The 27691-nt window shown below is 40.2% G+C and overlaps 1 protein-coding gene across 3 annotated transcripts in view; it reads right to left on the bottom strand.

The window, feature by feature from the left end:
• The window catches only part of LOC134225836 (protein sax-3), a 979605-nt gene that overhangs the window by 197718 nt on the left and 754196 nt on the right, over nt 1–27691 (bottom strand). The gene's annotated exons all lie outside the window — the stretch shown is intronic.

The raw sequence follows: 27691 nt of genomic DNA, 5'->3' as shown, positions 1-27691 counted from the left end.
CCCGAATTCTGAACAGGTCTCGGCTCAAATTATGAAGAGAATACGGTTAGAATTTTGAACAGGATACGGCACGAGTTCTGAACCGGACTCGGTCCGAATTTGGAGCAAGATTCGATTTGAAATCTGAATCAAATTCGCACGAATTCCAATTGGTTTGAATTTTGAACAGGATTGGGCCCAAATTTTCAACGTGACTTGGTTTGAGCTGTGAACAAGATTCAGCACAAATTATGATGTTTACAATGGATCAATCGCCGCGAAATTGCTGGTGGGGATTCTCATCGATTTGTTTTCGGCGAAAAATGACAAAACAAAACTTTGCCAGACTGTCCGGACGTTTCGGTCGATTTACTGGCCAGGGGAAAGGGGAGAGCCCATCGGGATGCCAAATTTTTGTTTGTAAAATTTCCCATTGTACTGAAAGAAAGTCGATTCCAGTACAATCTGCAGAATCTCGAAAAAGCTTGCCTCGTCTAGCGAGAAAAACTATCGAGATATTTGAGACAACATGACTATAAAGTAGCTTACAAACCGGTTGACAAAATTAAAGATGTGTTATTTACGAAAACCAAAGACGTAATACCAAAAAACAAAAATACAAATTTAGTGTATGATATACCGTGCGGTGCATGTGAAAAATCGTACATCGGTGAAACAAGCCAGTTTTTATATAAACGTCTGGACCAGCATAAATACAATGTGAAAACAAAAAACATTTCCGGTACAGGTTTATCACAGCACACTATAGAAGAGGGACACATTTTTGACTTTGAAAAAACCAGAATACTTGACAAAATAAGCAAAAACAATACAAGACTGACTGCAGAAACATTTTACATTAAGATTAAAGGAGACGAAAATGTAGTAAATAAGCAAAAAGACTCAGCAAATTTTAAAAATGCGTACAACTCTATTATTAGCAAACTTAGAACTAATACCAATAGCAATTAGAATGTAAAGATTGTACTTTGTTTGTGTGTGTCAATAGTTAGTAGTAATGGCTGTCTGTTAGAAAATAAGTGACTGGAAGATTGTATGTTTTTATTTTGTAAAATTTAATGTGATTTTTAACAATATATGTGATTTTTAGTGTCCGCAGAAGATGGTCGAAGGCCAGTAAATCGACCGAAACGTCCGGACAGTCTGGCAAAGTTTTGTTTTGTCATTTTTCGCCGAAAACAAATCGATGAGAATCCCCACCACAAATTATGAACAGGATTTGGCTCGAATTATGAACATAATGCGGCTTTTACTCTAACTTACTTACAGAATTCGATTTTGATTTGAATTCTGAACAGAATTTGACTTGATTTATGAACGGGATTCGACTAGAATTCTGAATGAAATTCAGCTGTAATTCTGGACAGAAAATCGGTTCCAATTCTAAACAGGATTTGATTTGACTTTCAAACAGGCAACGGGTTGAATTCTGAACCGGATTGTGCTCAAATATCCAACAGGATTGAGCTTAACATTTTGAACAGGACTGTGTTTAAAGTCTGAACAAAATTTGGCTCGAAGGTTCATTACAATTCAGCCTCTATTTTTTCGGCTTGAAATTGGAACAGGGTACGACTCGAATTCTGAATAGGACTCGGGCCAAGTTTTGAACAGGTCAATGCACAAATTGTTAACAGGTTTTGCAACAGGATTCAACTCAAATTGTGTAAAGTTTTCGCCAAAAGTTTTGAACAGGGTGCGGCTCGAATTCTGTACAGGCAGTTTACACAGTTTTGAACAGGAGTATGCCCAAATTTCGAATAGGATTAAGTTTCACTTTTCAACAGGATTCGGATCGAATTTTGAACAGGAGTTGGTTTGACATCTGTACAGAATTCGATTAAAATTCTGAATAGCACTCGGTTTAAATTCGGAACAGATTTCCGCTTTATTCCTGATCAGTGTTTGTTTTTTTAACAGGATTTTGAACAGGATCCGGCTAAATTTTGAACAGGATGCGGATCGAATCCTGATAATAAAAATGAAATGGTCTGTGTTCGTATCAGCATAACTCGAAAACGGCTGGATGGATTTTCTTCATTTCTTCAGCAGATATGTTCGTGATCGTTTCCGACGGGTTTATATGATATTTCCTCATGTGAAAATCATGGGCAGGGTTAAGCAAATCATGAAAAACTAAAATTAACATTCGTATGGAAATTTCGCATGGGCAGTTCACAACACACGCATTTCCGCCTACTATGCAGGACAACGTCTGCCGGGTCGACTAGTTATTGCTGTTCCAGAGAAAACTTTCCTCTTTACGGTTCAATTTTTAAACTACCGCAGCTGTCATTTCATACTTTTTCTCTGCTGTTTGGCATGGCATTCTACGATGACAACGCCAAATATCACATTTTTGTTTCAGTGTATTGAAGATTTTCAGGCTTGCGGTAGAACTTTGACAGCTGCGGAAGAACTTTACGGAATCCGCAAAATGGAAAATTTTGAAAAGATCCGCAATATTAATATAACTCGTCCCATGCTTTCAATAGGATTGTGCCAGGATTTTGAACAGGTTTTAGCTCAAAACAGAATTTTAGTCGAATTCAGAAAAGAATTCAACTTTCAAGACTTCACTCAAATTATGAACATCATTCGACTCACATTCTTAACCGAAATTGGCATGAATTTTTAACAGGATTGAGCTGAAAATTTCGAAAAGACTTGGTTGAATTCGTCTCGTATTCTGAACAGGATGTGGATCAAATCTTAAACAAGATACGACTTCAATTCTGAACAGGTTGTGGCTTTTCTTCTGATAAGGATGCGGCACGAATTTTGAACAGAATTCGGGGCGAGAGCAAAACAGAATACGGTTCGAATTCTGAACAGCATTTGGCTAGACTTTTAAATAGGATTCTGAATAAGTTTTGCCCCGAATTCTGAATAGGATTCGGCTCGAATTCTAAACAGGAGTATGATTAGTTTCGGCTCATATTCTGAACAGAGTTCGTCTAAAATGCTGAACAGCATGTGACACGAATTTTGAACAGGATGCGGCTCAAGTTATGAACACAATTCGGACCGATCTTTGAACTGGATTCGGTTTATATTCTAAAACAAACTCGACTCGAACTCTAATCGGGATTTGGTTCAAATTTTGAACAGATATCTTCTCGAGTTCTGAACAAGCTTCGATTTGAACTTTGGATTGGTTTTGGTTTTGGATTGATTTTAAAGCATGATTCGTCTGGATTACTGAATACGATTCGATTCCTGAACAGAATTTGCCTTGAATCATGAACATGATTCAACTAGATCCTTGGACCTGATTTGTTCAGAATTCGAGTCAAATGTTGTTCAGAATTTGAATCGAACGCTATTCAGGGTTGTTTATTTATTATTCATTTCTTTTTGACTATGTATTTTAATCTTACCCATATCCCAATGAAATTAAATTAAATTTGTAACAATTTTCGACACAAATCACAAGTCCTAAAAATAGTTGTATCAATCAAACTATTCCAGCCGAATAGAGTACAAAGTTGATAATAATGATAATATAAGAGAAATAAATTTTCACAAAAGCTATATGAAGCTAATGTTTTCTACAAAAATGTGTTTCCCTGGAAAGTATGTAGAGTTACTTTCCGGTACTTGAACGATTTGCTTTTCGGGACTCAAATAAGTATCTCGGACTTGGTCATGAATCTCGGAATGCGAATAATTTGCTTCACGGGTAAATTTATTTTCACAACTCTATGAATTACTACACGGAACGTGAAGAATTTCATATCGGAACGCGGAGAAAGTCCTTTTTCGGAACTCGAACAATTTCTTCTTAGAACGCGGAGTTTTTTCATGGGCAAGTGATTTCTTATCCCAGTTCTTGGAACACGGACAATTTCCTTCTCAGAACATTGGTTTTCAAAATTCGGATAATTTCGCATCGGAAAACGGCGAGCTTCTGTCCGGGAATCAAATTATTTGCTATTCGGACGTCGGATTTTTTTTTCCGCGTGAAATTTCTATATTCTAGTGTGTTTTAGTGTTGTAGGATGAAATCTTTCTTCTCGAAACGCGGATAAAATCCTTCTCGAACTATGGACATTTTACTGCCCGGAACTCGGACAATATGCGACTCGGAATACAAAAATTTCATATCACAGCTCGATGATTTCCTTATCAGAATCGAAAGATTTTTTTTTGAAAAGCAAAAAAAAAATCATCGGCAAGCGAAAATAAATTCATTTTCTGAAACAAAAGAAGTTCTTTATTAGAACGCGGAGGATTCATTTTTAAAACTGAGTATATTGCTACTATTAGGAACTTGGAGAATTCCTCCTCGAAACACGGAGAGTTCAATACCAAGTTTTCAAAACGACTTAACTACTTTTGTAAACAAAATTTGATCAGGATGCGAATCAAATTTCGTTGAGGATTCGGCTGAAATTCAGAACAGGATTTGACTCTTATTTCAAGCAGGATTTGTTGTGCATTAATGAACACAATTCGGTTCGAATCTTGAAAAAGATTCGATTCGAAATTTTAATAGGATAAGATTTGAATTCTGAAAAGAATTCGAATCGAATTTTGAACAGGATTCGGCTTGTATTTTCAATATTATTTGTTTTGCATATTGAACAGGATGCTACTCTGATTTTGAGAACACAATTTGGCTCAAATTATGAACAGGATTTGAAAAATATTTCTGGATGCTGAACAAAATTCGACTTGAATTCTGAACAGAATCAAGGGGTGGAATTGTGCATCTAGACTCGAAACGAGCAAACCATGCAGGTTCAATTCTAAACAGGATTTAGCTGAAATTTTGAACAAGATCTGGTTCAAATTCTGAACAAGATTTGGTTCGAGTTTCAAACAAGAAACGGTTTGAATTCTGATTCAGGGTTTTTAACACGACTTGGCTTGAGTTGTGAACAGAATTGAACTCTTATTCTGGACAGGAATCGTCTCTAATCCTGAACAGGGTTTGGCTGGAATTCATAAAAAGATGCGATTTAAACTTTAAACAGGAAACGACTTGAAATTCGAAAAGGATTATGTCCGAATTTCTGTCTAAGCTCTGAACAGTATTCAGCTCAAATGATGAACAGCATTCTGTTCGAATTCTGATCAGGATTCAGCTAAATTTTTTAACATGACTTGGCTCGAATTGTGAACAGGATTCGACTCAAATTTTAAAATGGACTTGGTTTGAGTACTGATCAGAATTAGGCTCAAATTCTGAACATCACTCGGCTCGAAGTCTGAACAGGATTCGACACAAGTTTTAGAAAGGTTTCGGTCCGAATTTTGAACAGGATGCGGCTCGAATTCTAAACGGGATTTGGCATGAATTCAGAACAGGATTGGACTCAAAGTAAGTAAGGTAAGGTTTCCTGGAATTTTAAACAGAATCGAATTTTGAATACTGAATAAGATTCGCCTCGAATCCTGAACAGGATTTGCTCCGATTTCTGAAAAGGTTTCGGCTCGAATTTTAAACAGGATTTGGTTTGAATTCTGAACAGAATTCGAGCCATTTTGTGAACGGGATTCGGCTCTTATTCTGAACAGGAATCGACTCCAATTCTGAATAGGATTTGCCCCGAATTCTGAACAGAATTGGTATCGAGATTGAAACAGGAATCGACTTGAATTTTAAACAGGCTTTTGCTTGAATATCTGTCAAAGTTTTGAACCGAATTCGGGTCGAAAGCTGAACAGCATTCGGCTCGAACTCTGAATAGGATTCGGCTCATATTTCAAACAGGATTCCGCTCAAATTTTTAACAGGATGCTGCTTGGATTCTTATCAATACTCGGCCCAAGTTTTGAACAGGTTTTGACTCAAATTTTAAACAGTGTTTGGATTGAATTATGAACGGGATTTGGATCGAATTCTGAACAGGAATTGGCTTGACTTTTAAACACGATTCGGATCTAATTCCGAACAGGATTCGCCCCGAATTATGAATAGGGATCTGCCCGGATCTTGAGACAGGATTTGACTCAAATTCTGATAATAATTTGTCTCATATTCTGAGCAGAATTCGTCTAGAATGCTGAACAGCATACGGTAGGCATTTTGAACACGATGTGGCTCGAGTTCTGAAAAAGACTTGGTCCGAATATTGAACAGGATTTGGTTTGAGTTCGGAACAGAATTTGAATCGAAATCTTAACGGGTTTTGGATGGAATTCTGAATCAAGTTCGTCTCGAAATCAAAACAGACTTTGGCTTACTTGTTGAACATCTTCTTCTTCTTCTTCTTATTGGCATTACATCCCCACACTGGGACAGAGCCGCCTCGCAGCTTAGTGTTCATTAAGCACTTCCACAGTTATTAACTGCGAGGTTTCTAAGCCAGGTTACCATTTTTGCATTTGTATATCATGAGGCTAACACGATGATACTTTTATGCCCAGGGAAGTCGATGCAATTTAATTCAGTAAAATTGCTGTAGACCGGCACCGGGAATCGAACCCAGCCACCCTCAGCATGGTCTTGCTTTGTAGCCGCGCGTCTTACCGCACGGCTAAGGAGGGCCCCAGGGTTGAACATGTTTTAGATTAAATTTTGAGCAGGATTCGACCTGCTCAGGATTTGCTCCGATTTCTGAAAAGGTTTCGGCTCGAATTTTGAACAGGGTTCGGTTCGGTTCGGTCTTCAGGAAAACCTTTTACCTTGGATGGTGCAACGACTGCTTCGATAATTGTTTATTCGATTATTGGTATCAGGCCTACTTCGATGGTTTCAAAGCCATTTAATATTTACTTATATAGTAAATGGCAAGTGCTATTTCACTGCCACACAGAATTCAGAACAGAATTCGAGTCAATTTGTTAACGGGATTCAGCTCAAATTCCAAACGGTATTCGGTTCTAACTCTGGGCCTTAATCGTCTTCAATTCTGAACAGAATTTGTTTCGAGATTGAAACAGGGAACGACTCGATTTTGAAACAGGATTATGCTTGAATTTCCGTAAAAGTTCTGAACAGAATTCGGTTTGAAATCTGAACGGAAGTCGACTCGAACTATGAATTGAATTCGGCTCATATTTCAAACATGATTCGGCTCAAATTTTGAACAGGATGCTGCTTGGATTCTCATCAGGATTCGACCCAAGTTTTGCACAGGTTTTGACTCAAATTTTGAACAGTGTTCGGATTATATTTGGATCGAATTACGAAAGGGATTCAGTTCGAAATCTTTATTGGACTCGGCTCGAATCCTGAACAGGAATCGGCTCGACTTTTGAACACGCGTCGGATTTAATTCCGAAAAGGATTCGCCCAGAATTCTGAACAGGATTTGACTCAAATTCTGATTAAGATTTGTCTCATATTCTGAACAGAATTCGTCTAGAATGCAGAAGTATGAATGTTGGACAGGATTCGGTTTGAGTTCTGAATAGAATTCGTCTCCAAATCTAAACAGACTTCGGTTTGAATTGAAAATGTTTCGGATTAAATTTTGAACAGGATTCGATTTGAATACTGAACAGGATTTGCTTCGTTTTCTGAAAAAGATTCAACTCGAATTTTAAACAGGATTCAGTTTGAATTCTGAACAGGATTTGAGTCAATTTGTGAACGTGATTCGGCTCGATTTTAGAAAGGGATCCGGCTCTTATTCTGAACAGGATTTAGATTTAAACAGGAAATGGCTTGAGTTTTGAATAGGATTATGCTCAAATTTCTGAAAAAGTTCTGAACATAATTCGACTCGAAATGTGCACAGCATTCGGATCGAACACTGAATAGGATTCGGCTCATATTTGAAACTGGATTCGAACCAAATGATGCACAGAATGCTTTTCAAATTCTTATCAGGACTCGGCCCAGTCTAGCAGTGTTCGGTTTGATTCGGGATTCAGCTATGAATCTGAACTGGATTCGAGTCAAATTCTGTAACGTCTTAGGCTCGACTTCTGTACAGGATACAGCTCGAGTTCTGAACAGGACTTGACCCGAATTCAACAACAAGAACAATATCCAGTTTGAACACTGAACGGAATTCTGCTCGAACACTGAACAGGATTTGGTTTGAATTCTGAGCAGAACTCTTCTCGTATTCTAAACAGGCTTCGACTCAACCCGAGCAGGAGCGACGGCGATAACGTAAATTGGTATGAACTTGGTTTGCATAAGAGGTAAAATGCCGAAAAAAATAATACCAATAATTAATATGCAACATATTTTAGGCATAACTTGCTTAGTTATTTGAACACCAAACAAATATAAATTTGTTGAACGTTTATTTCGTATATTAATTTTTGGCATTATTTTCTCTGTATTTCGAATCTGTGTCAAAAGGTCGAAGGACGAAGGTCTAAAGGACAAAAGGTCAAAAGCACAAAATGTCGAAAGGATAAAAGCTCGAAAGGACAAGAGGACAAAAGGTCGAAATGATAAAAGGTCGAAAGGACAAAATGTCGAAAGGACAAAAGGTCGAAGATCAAAAGGTCGAGAATTAAAAGGTCAAAAGGTTGAAAGAAAAGAGGGTCAAAAAAATGACAGAAGTTTGAAGGAAAAACAGGTTTAAAAAAATAATTGGGTTAAAAGGACGAAAGGACGGAAGATTGATGAGACAAAAGGTCGACAGAAAAAAAAGGTCTAACAGACAGTTATTGGAGGTTTCATTTTATTAATCATAGACTGTTCTAATGAGGTATGCCTTAAATTTTAAACAGGCGCTATTCGTTATAGTTTACTTAACCCTATAACATCAAATTTTTGTTTTTGATCAAAATCACTATTTTGCTTTCTAAAACCGATCTGAACACATTTTAGGCAAAACAATCAAATAGGAGATTTCATAACTTACACCTTTTTAAAACTTTGTTTTTCCAGTTAAGAATTAATATTTAGCCAGATTTGAACAATCATTGAAGTTTATATTATTGATCGCCATAAAACACTTTTTGAAACATGAACAATCAAAAATTACAAAAAAATCAACGTATCCCGTCTAAAGGCGGCCTTGGGCGTTAGAGGGTTGCTCGTTGACTATAATATGCAAAACAAACGGTTTCTAATAATAAAAACAAATTTATTAAATTCGTTTATCTCTATAAATAAAAATGAGTTCAAATTCCCTTCCTGACTATTTTACTCAATAACGGGTTGACCGATTTGCAAAATTTCGTCTCTAATTGATTCGTCTTGAGATCCGTAAGGTTTGTATAGACAAAAAGCTGGTGAAGGTAAAAAATCAACGGTTGAGGAAAAAGAAATAATAGCACGAATTGATCTAGAGTGTGGTGCTGCAAATAGTTCAGTACTTATATGACACTTGCAATACAAACACCCGGGCAAAGTTGGGTAGTTTTCGCTAATATAAACGTGCGAAATTCGAAAGAACAGCCTAGGACTAAAAGAAAAACTTAACAAAGAAATATCATCAGGTAAAACATAAATAAACATAAATGTTGCCCAACTTTTTCGACTTTCGACCTTTTGATCTTCGAGTTTTTGATCTTCAAGTTTTTGATCTTAAACTTTTGTAGCAACCATTGATATGTACAGTCAGTCTAAGCTAAGCTAAGCTAAGCTTCAAGTTTTTGATCTTAAACTTTATGACATTCGACCTTTTGTCCCACAACCGTAATTTCTATCTTTTTTCTTTCGATCTTTAATCCTTCGACCTTTTGTCCTTTGACCTTTTTACTTTCTAACTTGGGTCCTTCGACGACTTTTTTTTTCGACCTTTTGCCTCAGATTTTTTGTTTCGAACTTTTATCCTTTTGACCTTATGACCTTTCGACCCTTTGTCCTTTTTACCTTCGACCTTTTATCCCTTCGACCTTTTGACCCTTCGAACTTTTGCCTTTTCGACCTTTTGACTCAGATTTTTTTGATTCGACTTTTTTTCCCTTCGACCTTTTGTCCTTTCGAACTTTTGGCCTTCGATCTTTTGGCCTTCGATCTTTTGTCCTTCGACCTTTTGACCTTCGACCTTCGTACAACCTGTTAAACGTTTGGTATTCAAATAACTAAGCATGTTATGCCTAAAATATTTCGTATATTAATTTTTGGCATTATTTTTTTTTGTATTTCACCTCTTATAAACACCAATCAATAGCAGAATTGGGTATTATTGACGCAACGTGACCAAAACCTTTCTTGAAACTTGGACTATTTGCTTCTCAGAACTCGAAGCACTCCGCATAGGAACACAACGAACTCCTTTCCAGAAAGCAGACTTCTTCAATTCAGAAGTTAGGCATTTTTTTTTCAGAACGCGTAGAATTTCTCGTTGGAACACGGATAAAATCTTTCTCGGAATTCGGAACACTTGTATCATCTATAGCTCGGACAGTTTGCTTTCAGGAAATCAAAAATTCGTAGCTTGCAATTCGGATCACTCTTCATCAGGACGCGAAGAATTCCGTATACGAACTTTGCATCATTTATTTTCGATACGCGAAGCAAATTCTTCTCAAAATTTGGACAATTTTCTTCTCGGAACTCGTAGAATAAGCGACTCTGAAGTTCTTTATCGCAACACGGTGAATTTATTATCAGAATCCAAAGAAGTTCTTCTTGAAATGCAAAAATTATCGGCAAGCGAAAAAAGTCTTTGTAAAGCTCGTTATTTAGACAATTAGCTTCTCGGAACATGGAGTATTCCTCCTTAGAACGCGAATAATGCATTTTTTTTTTCTTCGCAGAAAGCGAAGAATTCCTTATCGAAACAAGCAGAAAGTCCTTCTTGGAACTCAGACAGTTTGCTTTCTGAAACCAAAGGATTTCCTTATTGGAACATAGATGGTTCTTTATCGGAACACGGCGAATTTGTTTTTTTTTTAATTCAAAAAGTTTTCTACTTATGCTCACAGCAACTCATAATAGGTAGTGACTTTTTAAAACATTATGTGGAAATATCTAGCAGAGAATGCGAGCAATAACTCTTATAACATAACTCTTGTTTAGCTGCTACCACAAGCACCATTGGTCCTATCAACCATCACTGTCAGTACAATAACATACCATTGAAATTCCTAATCTCAATAACCTTAACCGCTATTGATCAATACTAAGGTAACACTTGACACTGCCATAATTAGATTAGCTGATACTTGCACCAACTATTTCCACTCTAACGTATTCTGTCTTCTCGAATGTCCACCGCATTCTTCAATTCGAAACCTGTTCCTAAATATCACTCGCGTGTCAACTTGATGTAACCAGATGTAAATTGACCTTGCCACCCTTGACAGCCCTTCGTTAATTAGAGCGATCGTGATAACAGCACAGGTTGCACCATTTTCCATCGAAACGCAAACCTCCACCCGGGCGCGACGGAAATTGTGACATCAGAATTTCTTCCCAACTCTCGCGCGTGCAGTCTATATTACGCATCCGCATAAATCCGCAACTTTACAGAAAACCAAAATTTCTGGTCTTTTCCTTCAATTAAGAATTCGCACCTCCCAGCCGGCACCAACGCAACGCGACAACGACGATGACTCATCCCGGAGCAGTCAATTTGTGTGGTTGCCTCACATCCGAGTTGCAGCGGTTCGATCCGGACCGGTTGCAGCAGCGCTATTGCACTGCGTCGAGACAGCGACGTGACACGGTCCAAGGCCCTCCCCACCCCCCGTTTAACGCCGAGAGTGACGACGTCGATGACTGCTGCTGCTGCGCTGCTCCTTGCGATCGAATGACGCATCTCATCATCAGCGATCGACACGAGCCAACTCACGAATCCGCAGTCCTCTCCGCGCCATACAAGCAAGGTGTGATTACCCCGCGGAATCGCCACTACTGCCGCGAACTACGCGATTAATTGTTGCATTGGTAATTTGTTTGCTTTGCTGCTTAAATGTTTTGAAAATGAGTTGTTGTTTGGTTTTATTGGAATTTTATTGCGCTTGTCATTCCGCTTGTGCTCCCCCTGCTGGTGTTCTGCTCGAGAGAGGGTGGATAATTATCGCCTCGCGGATAGCCATTAGAGACCATTAGCAACTAAATTGGAGCAGGTGGAGTTTTCTAAACCAACATTCCTCAGTTGATACGCAGCGGAACTAAACTAGTTGTTACGTTTGGGTCCGGTAACGCATATTCCGTTGAATGCAATTTTCTGTTCCTATGTAAGACAGAGGAATTCGACCGCGAGGATCCGATCCGTATGCATGCATTCCGAAATTCATTTGAATGAATCGACTGCTTTGAGCGTGCTTACAGCGGCACACTAGGAGTTAACTTTCTGAAATCAGTATGGCGAAAGGCATCTATATTCGATTTCTCAAAATTAAGCACTTTAATCGAAAAATATTTGGTAGGCGTAGTAGCGGACACCATCCCTCATAACCGATACCAAATAGTTTTTCATGAAAAGTTCTAATTTTGAGAAACCAGCGTTAGATGTCTTTCGCCATACAAATTTCTGGCGGTTAACTCTTGCTGGCTATTTTGTGCATATACTATAGCGCCTGGATGTGGCTGCGGCAAGTAGAAAATCAGCCACTGCCAATAATTCATTGAATCGACTGTCGACGGCTGTACAACTCGTCAAAAATGTTAATGATGGCACGCGGGTAATTGTCGTCCGCCGTCGATTGGCCTTTGTTTTCGCATTGCAATCGAAATCGCCAGCCAGCAGACGAGTGTTTTTAGTTCGGTAGCATCGCAGTTCTGCTGAGCTGCTCACATCGCGGTGGTGCGTGATTTTAATTTCCCTTTCGGAGATGACTGTCGTGCCTGTGGTTTCCTTCTCACCGCACATCGTCGTCACCTCCTGTATGTAGTTCGCGTCAAGCCACTACCGATAGTGTTCTACACTCGCAGTAGTGGACTGGACGGTTCATTCACCGTTCATTAGCTGGTGCAATATTCAACATGCTTTCATTCACACATTTCTCGAGACGGTTGACAATGTCGGTCGTGGGGTGGATAGTGGTTGCAATGTTGTGAGTAAGTGATCAAATTTGAATGCAGTCTCAGCGAGCGATTGATATACTAGAGATTTGGACATCAATATTGATGTTACATTATTTCAAATGCTATCGAGAACTTGGTTCGTTTCAACAATTGTAGATTCATATACACGGTATTTGATGATAATGATACTGACAAATGATTTGATCCTGTTTCTATTGTTGTTTGTATTTTATCAAACTCCTGTATGAAAGGCCAAAAATGGGTGAGTTGGTTTTATAAACTGCGACACTTATGCGAATCCACGGGATGAATAGAGAATCTCTTTCCTGAAGAAATTCACCGTACCTCTTTTAACACTTGCATAAATCAAGTCAATGGACTACTAAAGTACTGTGTAAAACGACAGGACTGGAAATGGTTTTGGGATGATTCAGCTTTTGAAAATTTGGCGATGTTAAGTAAACGGAGGTTTCACTTTCCCTTTACTAAAGTAAATTAAACAGCTGCTAAATTGTGAGAACTTTTCCTTGCGAGAAAATGGAAATAAATATTTTCACGTCTTTCTTTTCTATATTGGGGTACACTTTAAGATTGCGAAAATCGGAGAATGACTTTGAACTTTATTATCTCAGCCGTTTATTGATGGATTTTTTGAACCATTATATCAAGGAAGATTCAACGCTTCTTTGCATTCTCCTGAACATACTAATTTTCAACTATATATTATCGATAATTGATGAAAAAATGAAATAGGTAAACCAACCAATCACGTACATGCATCGCAAACACAGACATCAAAATCAAGCAATTTGCAAATTTGGATCTAATCCTCAGTTCGAACAAGATTTCACGCAGATCGGATGCAGTGAAGCGGACACAGCAGCACGAAGGCGCTGGTAGCATTTTCAATGGAAAACCATCACCATCACGTCGGAATGGTTCCTACAGATCATTAAACCTCAGTGATGGAAGCGATAGCTCGTTGGTCAGCAGCATTCATCTCTCGAAATGATGACGCCAGTAGCAGCGATCCTAGCAGATAGTAAGTCATCGCGTGGTCGTCGCCGACACAAAGTGAAATTTCAACGCCGGGTATTCCAGTATTTTCTAGAAAGAAAGGGTTGATTGCAAAATTGGACTATTTCGGTGGCATCAGTGTTTGGCGTGGTAGCTTGGTCGCTATTTGTGATTAGAAAGAAGAAAAGGATGAACCGATGTGAATTTTCTCAAGATAACGAAACAAAATCACGTTGTGACTAATGAAAATTAAATGCAATCAGTGGTCTTTGCCGGTGTTTGGTGAAGCAATTTTATTTTTGTTTTCATATTTGAAGTAAATTTATCTCGAATCAATTTTCTCTCGTACAAACAGTGATGCTTGAAAGAATTATGTATTTTCAATAATGCGTGTTTTGAATCACTCATAGCAACAAAACTAAAGTTAAAATCTAGCGAGAAAATTTATCTTTACGCCGACGACAGGATCGTGATGATTTACTATCAAATCGCTGAAGACGCCACCTCAGTTACTAAATTGTCCACCTGTCGATGGCTGCGGCTCAGACCGATACCGATGCCATCGAAATTTCTTCAGTCAATATGCGAATAAATGGAAAGCCATCTCTTCCTCCGACTCGTGCTTGTAATTCCTCTATTGGCACCAACAGCTATTATACAAATGTTTTATACATTGAAGAAAATTCGTCTAGGATCAACTTAATATTGTATGAAATTGTGATTCTGAAGAGAACCCAAAAATGCGCATTTCCAATCAATAATAGCAGCGAATAAAAAGTCTGAATTTTGCGAAAAAAATAACTTTCTATTGCTGATTGGTTTTAAAAGCTATCACGGCGAAAACATTTTCTGCAGCAACCATCACCGCTACTGACGCCATCATACATTTTCTACCTCTTTGAAGAAAATTCTTCATGAATCCTCACTTTTCGTTTAAAATGAAGGTCCTGGAAAGAATCGATTTATGCTAAATGAACCTTCACAACCACTATCAGTAGCCAAACGGCCATCCTTCTGAATGAGCTCTCAGCAGTAACCACGCCGGCGACCTCCACGGACGCCGATATTGCTCTGTGATGCCGGTACGACTGCTTTCTGCAGAATGTCGAATAAAATGAATCAATCGAGCGCGCAGGAAAGCAGGGGTGACATTGCGCATCTCGAATCGAATCACTCGATTCGTAAGTTTTTGGATTCGTTTCGAAAAAATTGCGGCATTATCTATTTCGTTCGACTTCATTCAGTCGCAGTACAAGATTTCGAATGGTGCTGTACTAGTTCAATCGAGTATGTTCTGTCAAACGAAATGTAAACAGAGAGAATAAGAGATAGCTGTCTCCATGTTTAGTATGCCGCCCGCTGGAGAGACAACTTTCAGCGCATGGCGAATGTGAGTAAACAGAGAGAATAAGAGTAATTTCATCTGCGTGTAGCATGTTGCCTGTTGGAAAGGCATCCTTCAGGGCATAAATTGGCAGTTAATTTATAAACAATTATTGAGCTGTTGCAACCGATTAAAACATTATGCCGATACGACATGTTTTGTAAATTGAGATATTGTTACGACACAAATTATAAGTTTTATGTTTATTGGAGTGTATGCCACAGATCCAAATTTGAGCTAAATAATTTAAAGTTAAAAAAGGATTGATAATAAATTACTTTGATGTTTCCATGTATTTTAGTTAAATGTACTTAGGTCTTCTCAAGTGCGTTTTTTTTTATTTAAATCATCTATTTTTACGTAGATTTTCTTCATAGATTTATCACGCGATTTATCGAAATCGTCAAAAATACGATTTTAGTTGAAGTCGTTTTTAAGCGGATTTCAAGATAATTAGAGATTGCATATTATCTGGAAACTATAAAAGTAGATATACTAATGACATTTTTCTCCTCAAGAGACAATAATGAAACATTTATTCTCTTCCCGTAGAGAAATAATAACAAATATAATTAAAAACTTTCAGCAAGAAAAAACTCTCGAACAACATTCGAAAGCTATAAAGGTGACGAGTGTTTTTCATTCGACTTGAGTCGTTTTTCAGTGTGCTAACGAGTTTCCATAATGCCAAAACATCTCGTTATTCTTGTACCTTCTCGAGCATACTCGAACGATGAGTCGTTTTCGAGATCGAATCGAAGCCCGTAATGCCAAACATGTTCGACTCGATAGAATTACGTTCGAATCGAGATGCACAATGCCACCCCAGCTTTTATGTATCCAATAAAGTAAGGCCCCGCCTCTTCATTAACCGTTAAGGGTGCACATAATATTTGCGCCCATAACAATTAACAAAGGGGCGGAGCTAATTAATTTACTTTATTAGACACATAAAAGCAGCTTTCCTGCGCGCGCGAACCATTTTGTCGAGATTCTACGGAGAGCGGTCCCAGCATTGGCATCGGTGAAAGACGGTGTTGTTGCTGCAGAAAGTGTATTTCCTCTGTGGACGGCGTGAGTTGCGCACCAAATTTCAACTCAACAATGGCGTTTGCTGTACTGCCGTTATACGCATAACTGTCCCATGTATATGGGAAATCTCAGCAAACATGGGACAAATATGCGTATGACGGCAGTGTAGTTTTGCGATAAATCATCGTGTGGACGGCCAGCAGCTCAAGTGGACTTTTCTCGCATGTTTCGGACTGCTGTTGAGTTAGTAATTGGCGGCATTGTTAAAAGTAAATCGGTCCTTATCTGGTCCTTAAATTAATACAGAATCACTCTCGGAGTGACATTTTCTCGCTGTTGGCCAACACCGGTGGATTTCCACCGTCAAAGCGTCTGCAGACATGTAGCAGTTAAAGATAATTTTTTTTCGCAATCTCGATTCGGACAATCGTTTTGTTGGCATTAGTGGTTATAAAAGCGCACCAAGAAGCGAGACTCGGTTCTTTTCAAGAAAACCAAATCGAACGAAAGAGAGTTGATTTGAGACATGTTTTAATAGACTAAGTTTACTGGTCCGCAATGAAAAAAATCGGGAAAGTGCATAAATAAAAATTTTGGTAAGACCGTTACAAATATTTAATTAACATTATGTCCTACTGGTCTGCGAAAGGTCAAGGGGGGATAATCTTCTTCTTCTTCTATATACATAAAAATGAATTTCTGTCTGTCTGTACCTTATAGACTTGGAAACTACTGTACCGATCGGCGTGAAAATTTGTATGCAGAGCTTTTTGGGGCCGGGGAAGGTTCATAAGATGGTACTAGACCCCTCTACACTTCGGAAAGGGGGGCCCAATACAAATGAAACACCAGTTTATTCATAACAGGAGAATTTATCAAGCAAATGGAATCAAATCTTGCATGTGGAGATTTTGGAAGGGAAGATATGTATCTATGGTGGTTCGAAGCCCCTCCCCCTTCTGGAAAGGGGCGCTCCCCTACAAATGAAACAGGAATTTATGTATAACTCGGGAACTCATTTTCATTTATTTAGTTAACATCTAAACAGATAACACTGAATCAACAATTTGACGCCACAATACACGGTTCGAGGCCGCATCTCTCCATCCTCGGATACGCCCCACGCTCGCCAAGTCGTTCTGCACCTGGTCTGCCCATCTCGCTCGCTGCGCTCCACGCCGTCTCGTACCTGCCGGATCGGAAGCGAACACCATCTTTGCAGGGTTGCTGTCCAGCATTCTTGCAACATGTCCTGCCCATCGTACCCTTCCGGCTTTAGCTACCTTCTGGATACTGGGTTCGCCGTAGAGTTGGGCGAGCTCATGGTTCATTCTTCGCCGCCACACACCGTCTTCTTGCACACCGCCAAAGTTGGTCCTAAGCACCCATCTCTCGAATACGAGTGCTTGCATGTCCTCTTCGAGCATTGTCCATGTTTCATGTCCGTAGAGGACTACCGGTCTTATTAACGTCTTGTACATGACACATTTGATGCGGTGGCGAATCTTTTTCGACCGCAGTTTCTTCTGGAGCCCGTAGTAGGCCCGACTTCCACAGATGATGCGCCTTCGTATTTCACGACTAACGTTGTTGTCAGCCGTTAGCAAGGATCCGAGGTAGACGAATTCCTCGACCACCTCGAAGGTATCCCCGTCTATCGTAACACTGCTTCCCAGGCGGGCCCTGTCGCGCTCGGTTCCGCCCACAAGCATGTACTTTGTCTTTGACGCATTCACCACCAGTCCAACTTTTGTTGCTTCACGTTTCAGGCGGGTGTACAGTTCTGCCACCTTTGCAAATGTTCGGCCGACAATGTCCATGTCATCCGCGAAGCAAATAAATTGACTGGATCTGTTGAAAATCGTACCCCGGCTGTTACACCCGGCTCTCCGCATGACACCTTCTAGCGCAATGTTGAACAACAGGCACGAAAGTCCGTCACCTTGTCTTAGTCCCCGGCGCGATTCGAACGAACTGGAGTGTTCGCCCGAAATCTTCACACAGTTTTGCACACCATCCACCGTTGCTTTGATCAGTCTGGTAAGCTTCCCAGGAAGCTGTTCTCGTCCATAATTTTCCATAGCTCTACGCGGTCTATACTGTCGTATGCCGCCTTGAAATCAACGAACAGATGGTGCGTTGGGACCTGGTATTCACGGCATTTTGAAGGATTTGCCGTACAGTAAAGATCTGGTCCGTTGTCGAGCGGCCGTCAACGAAGCCGGCTTGATAACTTCCCACGAACTCATTCACTAATGGTGACAGACGACGGAAGATGATCTGGGATATCACTTTGTAGGCGGCATTAGGATGGTGATCGCTCGAAAGTTCTCACACTCCAGTTTGTCGCCTATCTTGTAGATGGGGCATATGACCCCTTCCTTCCACTCCTCCGGTAGCTGTTCAGTTTCCCAGATTCTGACTATCAATTTATGCAGGCAAGTGGCCAGCTTTTCAGGGCCCATCTTGATGAGCTCAGGCCCGATACCATCCTTACCAGCTGCTTTATTGGTCTTTAGCTGTTGGATGGCATCCTTAACTTCCCTCAAGGTGGGGACTGGTTGGCTTCCATCGTCCGCTGAACTGACGTAGTCATCTCCTCCGCTGCCTTGACTTTCACTGCCTGTACTCTCAGCGCCATTCAGATGTTCCTCGTAGTGCTGCTTCCACCTTTCGATCACCACACGTTCGTCCGTCAAGATGCTCCCATCCTTATCCCGGCACATTTCGGCTCGCGGCATGAAGCCTTTGCGGGATGCGTTGAGCTTCTGATAGAACTTGCGTGTATCTTGAGAACGGCACAGCTGTTCCATCTCCTCGCACTCCGCTTCTTCCAGGCGGCGTTTCTTCTCCTGAAAAAGGCGGGTCCGCTTCCGTCTATAATGTTCCACGTTCTGCCGGGTACCTTGCTGCAGCGCGACCGCCCGCGCTGCGTCCTTCTCCTCCAGAATCTGTCTGCACTCTTCGTCGAACCAATCGTTCCGTCGACTTCGACCCATATACCCGACGTTGTTCTCCGCTGCGTCGTTAATGGCTGCTTTGACTGTATTCCAGCAGTCCTCAAGAGGGGCCCCATCGAGCTCACCCTCTTCCGGCAACGCTGCCTCGAGATGCTGCGCGTATGCAGTGGCGACATCAGGTTGCTTCAGTCGCTTCAGTCGCGGCGGTCGTCGGTACCGAACATTGTTGATGACGGATAGTTTTGGGCGCAATTTAACCATCACCAGATAGTGGTCAGAGTCGATGTTAGCGCCTCGATATGTCCTGACGTCGATAATGTCGGAGAAGTGCCGTCCATCAATCAGAACGTGGTCGATTTGTGATTCTGTCTGCAGTGGTGATCTCCAGGTGTACCGATACGGGAGGCTGTGTTGGAAGTAGGTGCTGCGAATGGCCATATTCTTGGAGGCGGCGAAATCAATTACTCGCAGGCCGTTTTCGTTCATCAGCCGGTGAGCGCTGAACTTTCCAATAGTCGGTCTAAACTCCTCCTCTTGGCCAACCTGAGCGTTCAAATCTCCTATGATGATTTTGACGTCGTGGCTTGGGCAGCTGTCGTACTCACGTTCCAGCTGCGCGTAGAATGCGTCCTTATCATCATCAGTGCTTCCGGAGTGTGGGCTATGGACGTTGATTATGCTGAAGTTGAAGAACCGGCCTTTGATCCTCAACCTGCACATTCTTTCATTGATCGGCCACCACCCGATCACGCGCTTTGCATATCGCCCATCACTATGAAAGCTGTTCCCAGCTCGTGTGTGTTGCCGCAGCTCTGGTAGATGGTATGATTACCTCTAAACGTTCGCACCATTGATCCCTTCCAACAAACCTCCTGCAGCGCTACGATGCCGAATCCACGGTCCTTGAGCACATCGGCGAGTATGCGTGTGCTCCCGATGAAGTTGAGAGATTTGCAGTTCCACGAACCAAGTTTCCAATCGCTAGTCCCTTTTCGTCGCAGTGGTCTTTGCCGATGGTTCCGGTCCGTACTCTCTTGTTGATTGTTCGTTGCTTATGATTTTTTAAAGGCTGGCTTGCAGGGCCTGACACCAAACCCCCTAAATTTCTGGAGGACCATTCCTCCTTATTTCCGGTGGACCATGGTGCACAGTTTCACTTAGAGTCACTCGCTGGCACTCGGACGATGATCAGCCGCCCCTAACATGGAGAACAGACGCTGTTGTGAGCCGATCCTGACATGGAGAACAGACGCTCAATAAGATTTGCACCTCCGGAGAGGAGCAAACCCCCCCTTCCCTGTCAGCATACGACCATAGTTCCCACCGGGGTTGGTTACCCGATCTTCCCTAAGGTTGCTCGTATCCCGGCCAGCACCGCGGGGAGGTAGGGATAGGAGTTGCTGGGTAAGAGGCTAACTCGGGAACTAATCAGAGAATAAATCAATTTTAGGCGAAACGAAGTTCGTCGGGTCTGCTAGTAAAAAATAATTATTAAAATGAAAAAAATCAAAATACTCCTTTGATTTGTTAAAGAATGTTTTGAAAATCCTCAAAATTATCCCAATTTTATTTTAATGCCCTTTCGAAATATTATTTTTTGCAAAACAATCCGAGGGCGGAGAGACAAAATTGTTTTTAAATATTTGTATCGGCCTAAGTAAGAAACTAAAGCTTTAAAATTTTGGTAATCTGAATTAGCTTTTAATTCTGTGAGTTCATTCAAAATGAGCACACTTTCCAGGTGATCCAGTGTGTGCTGAAATCAAGTTAAGTATTTTCTGCATATATAAGTCTGAAAAGGATCAATTAACTTCATTAGTCTCTATCCTTTCGTTAGCAATTTTTTTCGCCCAGTTAAGGACCGATTAACATTTAATCATGCGTCTTTACAATCAGTAACTTAACAGCAGCCAACTATCATTTCGAAACCTGTGAGGAAATATCATTGAGTGCTTCTACTGGCCGACCTAAACTAAACTGCTAAACTGGAGCAACCGTCATCTCGTTAATATGAAGTTCGACGTTTACGGCGCAAATAAGTTTTCTGCAAGAACCATGGCGACTATCACCACCAATGCTGATGCTGAGTAGGATCCCGATCTTGAACAAAATGGCTCGCACGCACTGAAAACCAGTTATCTTGTATCCTATGGGCTTAGCCCCGCCCCTTAGTTATTTGTTTTGAATACAAATATAATGTGCACCCTTAACGGTTAACGCAGGGGCGGGGCTTGGATACAAGAAAGCTGCTTTCTCGCGCGCGCGAGCTATTTTGTTCGAGATTCCGCGAGAAGCGGTCCTAGTATCGGCATCGGGGATGATAGTCGGCGTGACTGCTGCAGAAGTTTTATTTCCGCCATTGCAATATTTGCGTGGGTAGCGTGTGGGACCGTCGTGATGTGATAGCGCTGTAGCCATTTAGTAAAAGATACACCCAATATTTGTTTACACGGTTGGTATTCATAAAATTCTCGGGTTACCTGAAATTTCACAGCTTTTTGAATACCACCTACATTTTTTTGTTATTTTTTTTTTTAAGAAAGAAAGTGTGAGAAGCAAATAGCGAAAAGCGAAATTTTTTTTGTTGATTTTTGTAAGAAAGAAAGTGTGAGAAGCAAATAGTGAAAAGTGAGAAGTGCAAAGAGATACGTGAGCAGTTGGGAATTAGAAGTTAGTAGTGAGATCTGAGAAGTAAAAAATGAGAAATAAGTATTAAAATGAAAGTGGAGAATGGAAAGTAATATTTGTAATTTCCTGCTTACGATCGGAAATTGAAAAAAAAGTGAGACATGAGGAGTACGTAATGAATAAACAAAAGTGAGAAATGGGTTAAAAATAATGAGAAGTTGGAAGGACGAAGTAAGAAATTATGAATAAAATATGAGTAGAGGTGAAAAAAAGGAATAAGATTTAAAAAGTGCGAAATAAAAATTTAAATTTTAGAAATTAATACTTTTTAATTTTCTATTCAATGCCTCATCCTTCTTGGTACGCAAACAAGACGATCATGGTAACTAAGATTCCTTAGATTTGGAACTATGCAAAAACATACGAACATGCTTGATTTATATCTGTTAGATGCCCACGTGTTCCATTACCAGCCGAAAAATGTGTAGCATGCCGTCGCTTGAATTTGTTTTCCTAGGATACAAGTTGCTAAGTTAGGCCAGTGCTCTTGAACAGTGTGCTTTGTTCAAAACGTTTTGAACACGAACACGCGTTCTCGTTCTCTCTATCACATCTCACTTCTCTTTTCTCCCTTCGCAGAACTCCCTTTTTTCCTAATAACTAATACTCACTCCTCACTTTGAAGATTTTTCTTCTCATGTCACACTTCCTACTTCTCACGTCGCACGCCTTCTTTACCAAATCACACAATGGATAAGAAAACAAATGTCAACTTTTCGGACAGACGGCATTCGAAATTATAAGTGAAAAGGAAGTGATTATAAGTGTGATATGAAAGAGTTAAGAAGTAAGACGGAAAAGTAGATAAGGAGACGATAATTGAAAAGTATGAAAAAGAGATCGTAAACGAAATTCAATAAATGAGGAGTGAATAATGATAAGAGGGAAGAAAGAAACTAGGAAGACGTAAGGATGAAGATTTATGAAGGATGAAAACAGAATGAAAAGAAGGAAAGGAAGACAAAAGAAGGAAAAAGGAATAAGAAAGAAAAGAAGAAGGAAGAAAGAGAAAAAAGGAGGAAAAAAGGAGGAAGAAGAAAGCAGGGACAAGGAAGAAGAAAGAAGGAAGCAGGAAGAAGGGAAAAACAATGGAAGGAAGGGTGGAAGAAGGAAGAAGGAACACGAAGGAAGTAAAAATGAAGATGGAGAGAAAAAGTAAGAAGGTAAAAGGAATTAGAAAGAAGAAATCAGGAAGAAAGGAAAAGGAAGATGAAAGAAGGAAGATGGAAGAAAGAGCTGGAAGGTGGAAGAAGAAAGAAGAAAAACCTTGATTGATCCACCTAGCGGTGCTTGTGCCTTTGTCGTACATTATATAAGTTATCGAACACCTATCGAAACACGATAATCCTTCTACTGAGTTACTACGGAGTAGGCTGTGCACCATAGAACAACAACAACAACAACTAGCCCATGCACTGGGTACCGCCAATGCATTGTCATCAGACGCCAATACCAACAGCAACACCAACAACAACACATGTGCACCTTAACCGACAATAACCCGACACCATCGTTTCCCAACTCAGCAGTCCAGAAGTAGGATGCCCAATCAGCAGGAATCACGACGTTGACGACAGCTAGGGTAATAAATCATTAATCAGCAGAAATAGGGTACTCGTAGATTCCAATGTGCAATAAATTCATTCCGTTCCGATCGTTCGAGGTAGTTAGTTCTTTCGTTGAAATTCCCTTGTCTTTTTTTAAAAACCCTTTTTGAAAGGTAAAAGTAATAATTGATATACTAAAAAAAGGAGTGAGATTTTCTTAGTATGTTTTTTCTTGTATATAAATCCTATTTTAGCCATAACTTTCGATCCCAAAGTCCGATATGGCCAATTTTCAATAGGAATAAATGGGACAAGATTTTACCTTGGTGTACGAGAAAGGCAAAAAGAAGACGGAAGAAGGAAGAAAGAAGAAAGAAGGAGGAAGGAGGAAGAAAGAAGAAAGAAAAAAGAGCATGAAGAAGAAATAAGGAAGAAAGAAAAGGAAAGATGGAAGAAGGAAAAAAAAGAAGGAAGAATGAATAAGGGAGAACAAAGGACAAAGGAAAAATAAAGAAAGAAGAAGGAAAGAGAAAAAAGAAAGGAAAAGGAAAAAAAGGAAGAAAGAAGAAGGGAGAAAGAATAAGTAAGAAGGAAGGAAGAAGAAAGAAGTTGGAAAAGAGAAAAAGGGTGAAGGAAGAAATAACAAGAAGGAAGAAAAAAAATATATGGTATTAAGAAAAACGAAGGGAGATAAATGAAGAATACAATAAAAGAAAGAAGAAGTGAAAAAACTAATATAGCAAGATTAACAAGAACGAAGATAAGAAGAAATAACAAGAAAGAAGAAGAAAAAAATGAAGGGAGGGGGAAACATGGAAGACGGAAGTTGAAAGAAGGAAAACGAAAAAGGAAAAGGAAAAAGGAAAAGGAAGAAGGATTAATTTCTTACTTTTCAATTCTCATTTCTCACTTCTCGCTTCTATTGCTCATACCTCACTCCTAACTCTCCAAATCTCACTCTTTTTTTCAATTCTAAATTCTAAATTCTCATTTCTCTTCTCTCATCTCTCCCTCTTTATTTCTAATTTCCACCTCTCCCTTCTTATTTCCCATTTCTAACTTTTAGATTCATGCTTTTCATTTCTCGATTCTTACATTCCACTTTTCACAATTCATATCTCACATCATACATTTCACTTTTATTTTCCTTCTTTTTAATTTTTGTTTCTCACCTTCCAATTTTTATGTCTTCCTTCTCACTGCTCACTTCTCGACTCATGCTTCTTACTTCGCACCTCTCACATCACATTCATATTAAAAAAAGATCTCAAAATGAAAAATGTGCTTATCAGTTCGTAACATATAAGTCAAAGCTGTATGGATCGCTGGGATGGTGGAGAAATTTTCGGTACCCGAATCCAACGATGATATACCCTTTCCTCATTTTCGGTGTATCACTGCCAAAAACAAATATGTGTGAAAGTCTGTAATTTGTTGTTGTTATTACTACACACTCGATTTTTCGAAGTGTTGTCAAAAATCTAATTTGAACATGTTCGGGTCGAGTTGATCCCTCTCCAAGAACTTGCTTTGATAAAGGTGTTCTCTGATTTTTTAAATATTTTTCCTCTAAAATACGCAGACTTTTTTCGACTTGCTGGTGTATATTTATGAACGGTTTTTGTTAGAGTATTTGACAGCGCACGCAATCTCAGAATTTGGGAAACTCGATTCCCTTTCTATGATTTTTACGCAATAAATACTTTTTTGAGCCAACCTTTCATCAAATCTGTCAAATCTACAAAAAATAGACCCCGGAGAACAAATTTATATTTTTGACCAAATGTTTGTATGGGTGACAAACAAGGGATCAACCCATATTGAAGCAACAACTTAAAATCCAAATATTTTAGAATTATGATTGTAGTACAGATCATTAAGCATATTTATGGCATTGCGCTGTGAAAAATGAAAACATTTGGTCATTGTTAGGAGAAGTTGTTCAAAGCTTTGGTGGCTACTAAAAAAAATCTTCAGGAGGGCCAAAATACGCAAACCGTCCTGGGGAATAAGTACGGATCTCAATCAAAAAACAAACTCGCCACACAACGATCATTTATATAAAGGATCTACTGAAAAATACGATAGAACAAAACTAATTTTATTTGTGGTAAAACAGGATGGGATCCAGTTTCACCACCTTCCCCTACCATTCAATGACATTGTGGTGAACGTTTTGTAGCAGACGTCGAAGACTACACGTTCCTTGGTGATAGTACTGGTCTCCTTGAGCACCAGATGGTTTGTTAGTTGACAGTGTGGTAGTTCATTATCAACAACATCGAGCTTGCGAATGTGGTTGAGGTGGAAATATTCGTCGATGAACTCGAGGTGGGTATGCTATAAAGACGGAATTTCCTTCAAGACGTCTCTCTAGGCTATAGACAAGGCGGATGAGAAATGCTCGACAGTCACCTAGGACGACTTACGTATCTTCGTACGACGTATCTTCCGCAGTGAGTTCGGGTGTTGCCATAAATTTATTCACATCGTTTTTCCTCGAATGAATACTTCGTTTGAAGGCCATGATCGACTGCTTCGAGTTCCCAGAATCTCTGAAACTAATTTCCCAGATACTGTTAACCCGTTTCGGCCCGGGTTACGATTTCAAATTGTAAAATCCACCGTTCTCTTGTTTTTTGACCGATTTGCATGAAATTTGGAGGAAAGATGCATAAAACCCTATATTTTTGTGTGGATGTATTGATTTGGTGATTGGGTCCTTGGGTACGGTTTTATCGAGGGGGTCCCTTGGGTCAAATGGGGTCAAAAACAGGTCAACTTCCTTTTAATCGTAGATAACTAGTAGTAAATGCTCTCAATAATGATGCAATCTATTTTATTCATCATCCAAACGGTCCAAATGGGAATAGAAACTGCACGTTTGGACCTCAAAAATCCGGTTACAGATGTTCCGGGAACATGGTTCCCCCAGGGAAGTGGTCACTTTTTTTAGATGTTCTGAATCCCAGCTTGCGACACATCAAACTTCATGATTTTGCAACATAAATATAATAGAAGACATTCGCAGAGCATCTGAGCACATTAACCACTTCCGGAGGTTCCCTGGGGACCTGGTGCCCCAAGGGAAGTGGTCACTTTTTGAGTGGTTCTGAAACCAAGCTTGCGACACATAAAACTTCATGATTTTGCAACGCAAGTACAATAGAAGACATTTGCAGAACATCTGACCACATTGGCCACTTCCGGAGGTTCCCTGGGAACCTGAAGCCCTCAGGGAAGTGGTCACTTTTTGATTGATTGTGAAACCCAGCTTGCGACACATCAAACTTCATGATTTTGCAACGCAAATACAATAGAAGACATTTGCAGAACATCTGACCACATTGGCCACTTCCGGAAGTTCCCTGGGCACCTGGTGCCTACAGGGAAGTGGTCACTTTCTGATTGATTCCTAAACCCAGCTTGCGACACCTCGAACTTCATGATTTAGCAACGCAAATACAATAGAAGACATTTGCAGAACATCTGACCACATTGGCCACTTCCGGAGGCTCCCTGGGAACCTGATGCCCCAAGAGAAGTGGTCACTTTTTGAGTTGTTCTGAAACCCAGCTTGCGACACATCAAACTTCATGATTTTGCCACACGAAGACATTTGCAGAGCATCTGTGCACATTCGCCACTTCCGGAGGTTCTCTGGGAACCTGAAGCCCCAAGGGAAGTGGTCACTTTGTAAGTGGTTCTGAAACCCAGCTTGCGACACATCAAACTTCATGATTTTGCCACACAAATACAATAGGAAACATTTGCAGAACATCTGACCACATTGGCCACTTCCGGAAGTTCCCTGGGCACCTGGTGCCTACAGGGAAGTGGTCACTTTTTGATTAATTCCTAAACCCAGCTTGCGACACATCAAACTTCATGATTTTGCCACACGAAGACATTTGCAGAGCATCTGTGCACATTCGCCACTTCCGGAGGTTCTCTGGGAACCTGAAGCCTCAAGGGAAGTGGTAATTTTCTAAGTGGCTCTGAAACATCAAACTCCTTGATTTTGCAACGCAAATATAATAGAAGACATTTGCAGAACATCTGGGCACATCGGCCACTTCCGGGGGTTTCCTGGGAACCTTATGACCCTAGGGAAGTGGTCGTTTAATTGGTTCTGAAAAACAGCTTGCGACACATCAAACTGAAAGATTTTGTTTCCTCCAAATAATCTACTATGTGTTTCGGAGCATTCTTTTTTGCACCGAAC

Source organism: Armigeres subalbatus, chromosome 3, assembly GCF_024139115.2.
Source record: "Armigeres subalbatus isolate Guangzhou_Male chromosome 3, GZ_Asu_2, whole genome shotgun sequence".
Classification (NCBI taxonomy): Eukaryota; Metazoa; Arthropoda; class Insecta; order Diptera; family Culicidae; genus Armigeres; species Armigeres subalbatus.
Note: the sequence above shows the minus strand (reverse complement) of the source record. Positions and strands in the feature narration are given on the sequence as shown.